We start from the raw sequence: 8121 nt of genomic DNA, 5'->3' as shown, positions 1-8121 counted from the left end.
TGAATCCTTCCAAAAGGTAGGTGCCTACAAGCATGTTGCTTCTTTAAGCTCTCATTACAATCAATAAACATCTAAGCAGCATAATCAAAGGAGCCTAGCAAGCATCGTCTCACTGAGTAGATAGTGACAGCCTGAGTTAGTTGCCCATCTGTAGACACCCAGTATTATTTCAAATGTCATAAGTTATTAAAGACTCATGGCTGCCAAGCACGATACAGGACTTGAGGAAGACCAGTGCCCTTCTGGAGTGGTGGCTGGAGGCCAGCAGGGGAGTTTTTCAGTATCTCAAATAGTACTAAATACCTGTGCAACCACCTCTCACAGCTGGTCACCTTAAGCTTGCTTTAGGCTCCACTAACTAGGTTGACTAGATGTTCATTTTAGCTGCCTAAGCATAAGAACCTAATTCCATTTGAGATGTCTAAAGGCCTTCCATGTGGCTTCCGGAACTGCCAAGGTCTCCCTTAGGCCTTTTGTCACACCTACCAGATCCATGCAGATATTCTGGATACTTTATAGCACCTCATATGGCTCTTTTCCCCCTTATTTAAGTAGCTGAATCAAACCCTAGCTCTCCATTGACTGGAGAGGCACCTTAGACATCTAGGATGCCTACAAGTACCTATACACAGATGACAAATTTAGGTACATTAATCTCAGACCAAATCCCACCCAAGTTTCCTCATCTAATACTTACAATTAACTAACTTGGAGGTTGTTAGAAGAGGGGGAAAAAAAGCATGAAGTGCTCAGGAACTTTCACCTGAGGGCATTGCTCAAGAACAGCATTCTGTTACTAGTAAGAAGAGTAAAATTTGTACTTGCGTTATGGGAGCCAATGTTATACACAGAGCTTCAGTTGCACATCAGTGTAACTGTTGGCTCTTCCTTAGACAACAGCACATTCCTTCATTTCTAAAAACTGAGTGACATTGTTTTGCTACTTTGCACTGTCACAGCTATTAGGTACTCCTTTCCTAAACTGAGCCTCCATTTTATTATGTGAGATATATATATATATAGTCAACAAAAGGACAAACCTCTGCCCTAGGAACTTGCAATGGAATAACAAGACAGCAGATAACAGATGGAGACTAGTTGCAATAAAGGAAGCACAGTGAAACCACAGCACAGCTTTACAAAGTCAAGTGCTCTCTGCATACCAGCAATCTAACTGTTAAGTCTTGTAAGAAAACATAATTTTTATGAGAAGTTCTTAGTTCCTAAACTGATTTTAAACCTTTTTCCTTATTTTGAAGTCAATTTTAAAAAAACTGACCTCAGAAACAGTTAAACAATTTTTTTTCAAAAAATTGTAGACTGTATCTAGAATGTACCATAAAACCCACTACTCTTGACATGATTTCCCACTGCAGAATAAAGAAATAGGTAAGATGAATTAATGAATTCTAAAATTCTTATTTTTTTTCTTTTTTTTTTCCTTTTTTTTTTTGCTTTTAATCCTCCTATCACCAGCTTCCTCTTTGCTCTTTCATTAGACTGACACTACTAAAAGAGAGTGACTTCTGTAAGGAAAGAGTTAAACATGTAATATCCAAAATACTGAGAGGATGTGGCACGTAGAGAAAACAGAAGAGGAAAACCTCTACAAATTAATTTTCTGAGATTTAAATTTTACATCAGTCCTGAAAAAAAGCAGTATGATAATAATTATATTGTGCAGAAGACCAATACCTTAAGGGTTATTTTTCCTACCTAAATATCTGACTCTTTAGCTTCAGAGGCTGTCATGTGAGCACACAGGAAGAATTGTTTTCTCAAATCTAATATTTGCAGATGTAAATTTAGCAGAAGAAAGTTGGGATTTATTGTTACTTCTGTTTTTTGCTGTTTGTTTCTAATAGAAGGATGAATTTGCTTCTCATCATGCGTTGCCATTTCATAAAGATCCATCTGAAAGATAGTGAAGTGTTTTTATCCTAGCACATCTGTGCTATTTGCAGTGTGTGCATCATGAAGGCACCCTCTAACAAAATGACACAGAATGGAATGGATTAATACCTTGTACTAAAACAGAACACAGTTGTTCTGCTTGAGCATGCCTGTAATTTCAGAGGCTTGGTGCAGGACTGAGTTGAAACAAAAACAAAACCGTACAAAATTCACATTAATCTTGTAAGAGCAGTCAGGAAATGGACTAGCAAATAGTATGCAAGAACATGATCAGAAGCAGTTGGACTACTGCAATTTGGCAAGTTACCATGCATTACCTGAGACGTGATGACTGACTACTGCAAGCTCCTAGCCCGTCCAAATTGCAACATAAGATCCAGTCGTTCCAGCCCTGAGTTTATTTTCTTTCAGCTGGAGAGGGTCAGAGCACATTTTTATCCACAGATATCATCATGCTTTTTTGACTGTGTCTCCACTCACAGAACCTGATTTAAATACAGCATAAAGCTAGGGTTTTTGAAGCTTGATTTACTAGGGACTTCAGTCACAATACATTTTAAATAATCATATTAGAACCGACCTTGAATCTGATTTTCAATTTCTTTTACTCACATTTACAAAATTATCAGATCTCTGAATCATTTGTGATTCATTCTTCCTACAAAACCACTGAACCGCACATAAGACCACACATAAGAATGAGATCTCCTACAGTGATCTAGACTCTGAATATTTTAGACAACCAAGTCTCATAATTTTCCCTTAGAAAATTCAAATTGGAAACCAGTAGAGTTGTTTGCCTCATAACTGACATCTTGAGGTAGTTCCAGAACCTCATTGTTCTGGGTGTTTGCACCAATTTTGTCTCTAACTTAATTATAGCTTTTCCCTATATGTCAGTTTTTTACCTTCTAATTAAAGGCTTAACATACTTTAGCCTTTTTTAAATCTTCTTGTAAAACAGACTTTCCATTCCCCTGTCCTCATAAATTGTACCTGCAGCTCTTACAGGGACTTTTTTTTTTCTTTTTAACTTGGACACTTAGAATTGTACTGAATTGTAATGATTCTGATAACCAGCGTCCTTCACCGTGGCATTAACACTCCCATCTTTACTAGACACATCTTACCCCAAGCACCCTTGCATCATACTGATCCTTTTCACAAATATTGCACATTTTTAGGCCACGCTGATTCTGTGATTGAATAATTCAACTAAGTGCTATGGTGACACAAAAACTAATGCTCATAAATTAGTTCAGTTTGGAAATCAGATGATTTCTAATCATCTAGATAGACTGACTCCAAAACAGCTTTCCTGACGGAAGAGAGCATGAGGGAGCAACCCAACTGCTATTTGCAGGTCAAAAGCCTGCTCCCATGTAAAGTGATGGAAACCACATAGTTCAAAGGGGCAATATCAGAGGTCAAGAGGTGACAGAGAGGCAGGCAGGCTTTTGAAACCTGGTTCCTTCCTTCTCGTTAAAATTCCCCCCCATATGAGTTAGGGAACGCTATACTTGTTTGAAGTACTCTTCCATGTTACAGCACTGGACTTCCAGCACCTTTAATACTTGATCCCACACTGTGCCCTGAGCTGGCACCTCTGCTGATGCTTCAGTGTCTGTCAAGAATATGCAAAACCTCAGTGCACTGCTGCTTTAGGATGGGATTGATGACACCTCAACTGCAACATAAGCCTAATACAGAAGAAGCATCAGAAAGAGCTATTTGAAAATATATCACCATGAAAAAAAATATTCTGGGGATGAAAGTACCTGGGTTTTTTTTTATTTGCATGTTTGTTAATATTGCATTTTGAAATTATATTAAATATGAATCTGTAATTCCCTTCTATCTTTAAGTGCTTTTATTTTATTTCTCTGCTCTTAATTGCTACTCAAGTCATTGCTTGGCATTGGATTTTGAGAATTTCTGTTGACAGACACCTTAAAACTTTCTCTGTTGCCTTTGATAGTATAAACGCTCATTTATTTACACAACAGCATATATTTTCTATTTTTTGCAATATTTTACAAGTGCTTCTGGTTTACTATGAATAAAAATTTTACATGCTACTACGGTGCTCTGTTCTGTTACGGCTCAGTATATCAGAGTAAGATACACTTGATGTTTGCAGTATTTCACTATGACATGCTACATTATTGCTGACAAATTGGTCTTATATTTAGCATAAATCAAAATATTCAGTTGAACAGCAAAACATGGGTATTTACAGTGGCTTTTGTTTTTTAAATTTCTACAAATATTCTACAAATACAGCAGCACATTTGATTTTTAACTGGGCATATGGCTGAAAACCTGCAGAAATATGTCCTTCTTCCCCTAAATATTCTGTACTATGTTTGAAGATCAGGTGAAACAAAGTTAATTTAAATTCTGTATATTATGTGTAATCATTCCTCAAAAAAAAAAATCAAAGGGGGGTTTGTCAAACACGGTGTGGAACTTCACTCATTTAAACATTTCAGTACATTTAGTCTTCTAATCCAGGTGGAGAAAACAACCTTGCCAAACAAGGATATAAACTGGACTTAATATTTTGAAGGTGAAAAAATTTCCTTAGCTCTATACACATACTAAAAAAAAGAAGAAAGTTACTTAAACCAGTAAAAAACCCCAACGAACAGTATCTATATGAATATAATTTTCTGAATACATCTGAAACACCTGCATAATGTTTATGAACAGGGCAGCTGCTGATGCAGTTAGCATTCAGTTTTACTTGTGAGATTTTCCACATGCATGTGCTGTTCCATGCCCTGCACATCTATAAATATTTTAGTCAGAGGAGGCTTTATTATTGATATGAACATTCACTGCAAAGGAAGAACCAAATGAATACCAAATTTCTCCTATCTAGAGCTAGGTAGGTAATCACACTAATTAATTGAAAGTATGGTGTTTCATAACTAAACCAATTATGTAGGAAAGGCTGTCTGAGGTTGAACTAAATACCCTCTCATTAGCATACAGCACAACCACTGTGCAACAGGACAAGAAAAAAAGTATGATGAAAAGCAAAACATTACATTATTTATAACTGCGCATTAAAGAGGGACCGTAAAAATGAAAAAAAGCCAAAGCCACCCATGGCACACACAGCCAGGGTGAAACCCCTGTCCTTCTAATGTACATCCAATATCCAGTTATCATTTTAAAAAAGCCTGTGCTTTATATTGCCAACTCCCTCTGATAAAGGAAGTGCTTGTTATGCACCTGTTCCTTCATCAGAGTAATAACTCTGAATCACCACACCAAAACTTAAATTTTGTATACCATCACAAATGAGATATGAGGTAATCTTTTTGATTGCTAAAATCAAAGTAAGCAAATTAATGAGCAAAACCTGAAAGCTAAACCTTTTAAATTCACAAATACAGCTGTTTCGTAGGAAAAGATGAGCAGCAAGTGATGAAGATACTACCATGACATAGGCAGAATGAAAGAAATATGTAATAAAATTCAAATTTACATTCATTTCACCAGTTTAAAAACTATTTTCAGGCATCCTGTTGGACAATTATTTACTCATTTCTGCTTGCATCATTTCTACTTTTTCATCACTACTGTGGTTACACGGCTATTTCCCGTCTTTGCAGGTATCTTAACCACATGCCCCATATCAAAACACACAGTCCAGTCCACCAAATAATCACATCTTTATGCTTTATTCCCCTGTTAATATCAGATCAATTCCATTCCCAGATGAAGAAGCTGTGACACTGCTGTTTCTGAGCGAAAGGAAAATATACAATGCATATCAAAATAGCTCTAATTAATTTTTTATGTCAAGTAAAAAGTTTTCTGATAAACCATACCTCTTAGGAACTTTGCTTTCTATTTCATATTACTCACTCTTTCTATGTAGTTTCTATATACAGCTAAAAACAATTTATGTGGTCAAAAAAACCCCATAGTATATTATCAATTTAATTTGTTTGTACAACACATTTATCATGTCCTTTGCATGGTACTTTAACATTGTAGCATTGTCCTCTCATCCTGTGGATTTTCCTTTATCAATAGATTCATTTCCTAATCTATCTTGAGATCAACAGGAGCTACATTGAGTAACACAGTGGTCATTTAAGACATTATCCCTATGTATTCAGGTTTCAATGGCATTAATAATACTTTTTTGTGACACATTTACATTCTCTTCTTTCCTAAATGAATACTAAAGATTTCAAAGATCATCAATGTTCAAAGAGTCTGCTCTGCAGTAAAGGAGGGTGCAACAGGGGCATTTTTGCTGGTTCACTAGTTACTTCAAACAAGCATCGCATCAATGTCTTCTTTCAATTATTTTTTATTAATTAATCTCTTTTTCAGGATAATTGCTGTAAAGCAACAGACAGACACCATAAAATATGCAACAAAAATATGTGTGTACACAGAGATCAAAATGGAAAATAGAAAACCACAGATTTTTTCAGACCTCTTGCCTTCTCCCAGGGAGGTTTCTAGAGTTGCGAAGTGAGTTCTCAAAAACTCAAAGGACACTTCTATTTGGCATTAGGAACCAGTGTTCCAGTGTATGGAAATACAAGCACTTGGAGTCTTTGAACACAATCCTGAAACAGAGCTAGGTGTTTCTACACAAATAAGTTTGTGTACTTGAGTGTCATGTTTGTCTCCTACTCTAAATGCGATGACTGTATGAACCTTCACCAGCCATTTAGCTAGAAGACAATATCTACAGCTGATTGGAATGGGCCACCATTAGTTAAAACTTTCTGTAGCACTTGGCAGCCAGCTGTGAGTCAGTCCAGTTCTTCAAGTTATGTTCCTTTGGTGATTAATGCACTACATCAGCAAGCAGGAGCAACTGCAGAACTGAGGTTTCCCGTGCCGAAGAGAAAGTTCAGAATAGTGCATATGAACGTACATGAATACTATAACATGAGGTTTTATAACATACTTTATGTCATACAGACAGTATTGATTCATTTTGACAGCATAAATAACCTCACCATTTGCTTTTATTGTCCCCAGTTAACAGGGTAATTGATATTCCCAGAGCGAATCAATGCAATATTGTGCACAGCCTTCATAAGAAATTATTTGCTTTGTTTTGTGTCAATGAATTATGGCCATCAATCCATATTATAAGCGTTATGTAAAGGTTTATTTAAACCTTTTCTATCATTAAAGCTACAAAAACCTTCACGATTTGTTTATATACCTGCAACAACGAAATAAAAATATTTCTGTTACCATGGCAGCTCTGGAATCAGTAAACTTTGGAGTACTGTAAGAAATAGTGCCAACTTTTTTTTTAAAACAACGTACTTATCACATAAAATAGATGCTAATAATGTTAGAGTTCAGTTAACTGCAAGAGGTTTGGCATGTATAGTGAAATGAATCAGTTGCTGTATTTTTAACAGAAGATTTAACTTAATTTGTAAGCCATCTAAAGAAAACTGACTTCTACAGGAAAAAAAATCTGAATTGGTACTTGAATAACTATTAGGTATAGAAAACATTAAAGCACATGTTGTGCATTTGTACATATACCTCAAAAGAAAAGGGTCCTTATAAAATCTCTTTGATTGCAGACTCAGTACAGAACTTGCAATTTGGAAATATCAATATGCTTATAGCTGTTTTGTGTTTATATGATTCATCTGCCCCTTTGCACACTGGTAAAACACAACACTAAACTTCAACAAAAAACAACCCAGCTCTATTTACAGATGCCTGCTTCCACAGATCTGGCAACTGTGGCTTGAATTCAAGTTATATACACAGAAGTGAAGGCCAAAACTATTACAATTCACTTTTTGATCTTAACTACAATGCCCAATTTGGCTAGCCCCAAGAGAAATTCAGACTTTAGCTGGAATTCTCCATAGCCTGTAGACTATACTCATAATTAAAGCACTTCAGATACATTTAAGGATAGGCAGGAGGAATCCAGTTCTAACTTCCCAGTTTGTTTTCCTGATGTTCTCTATGATAGCCTGTTTCTATGTAATCTTCATAAAAGTTGCCCCCACAATTGCTCTCACATTTTTCCCGTACTCTGCCAATACATTATTCATTCCACAAAACCACTGAAGTCTAAATCAAGGATCTAAGGAACCTTCCTTCCTGTCGTCTTTGGCAACGGAGAAAAACAGGCACCTCCAGTGACCAACTGGTTAACTTGTCTTAGATGTATATTTTAGGAAGAGCTGA

The sequence above is a fragment of the Falco punctatus genome, assembly GCF_963210335.1.
Source record: "Falco punctatus genome assembly, chromosome: 5".
Lineage (NCBI taxonomy): Eukaryota > Metazoa > Chordata > Aves > Falconiformes > Falconidae > Falco > Falco punctatus.
The sequence above is the reverse complement of the archived record's forward strand: the minus strand, read 5'-3'. Positions refer to the sequence as shown.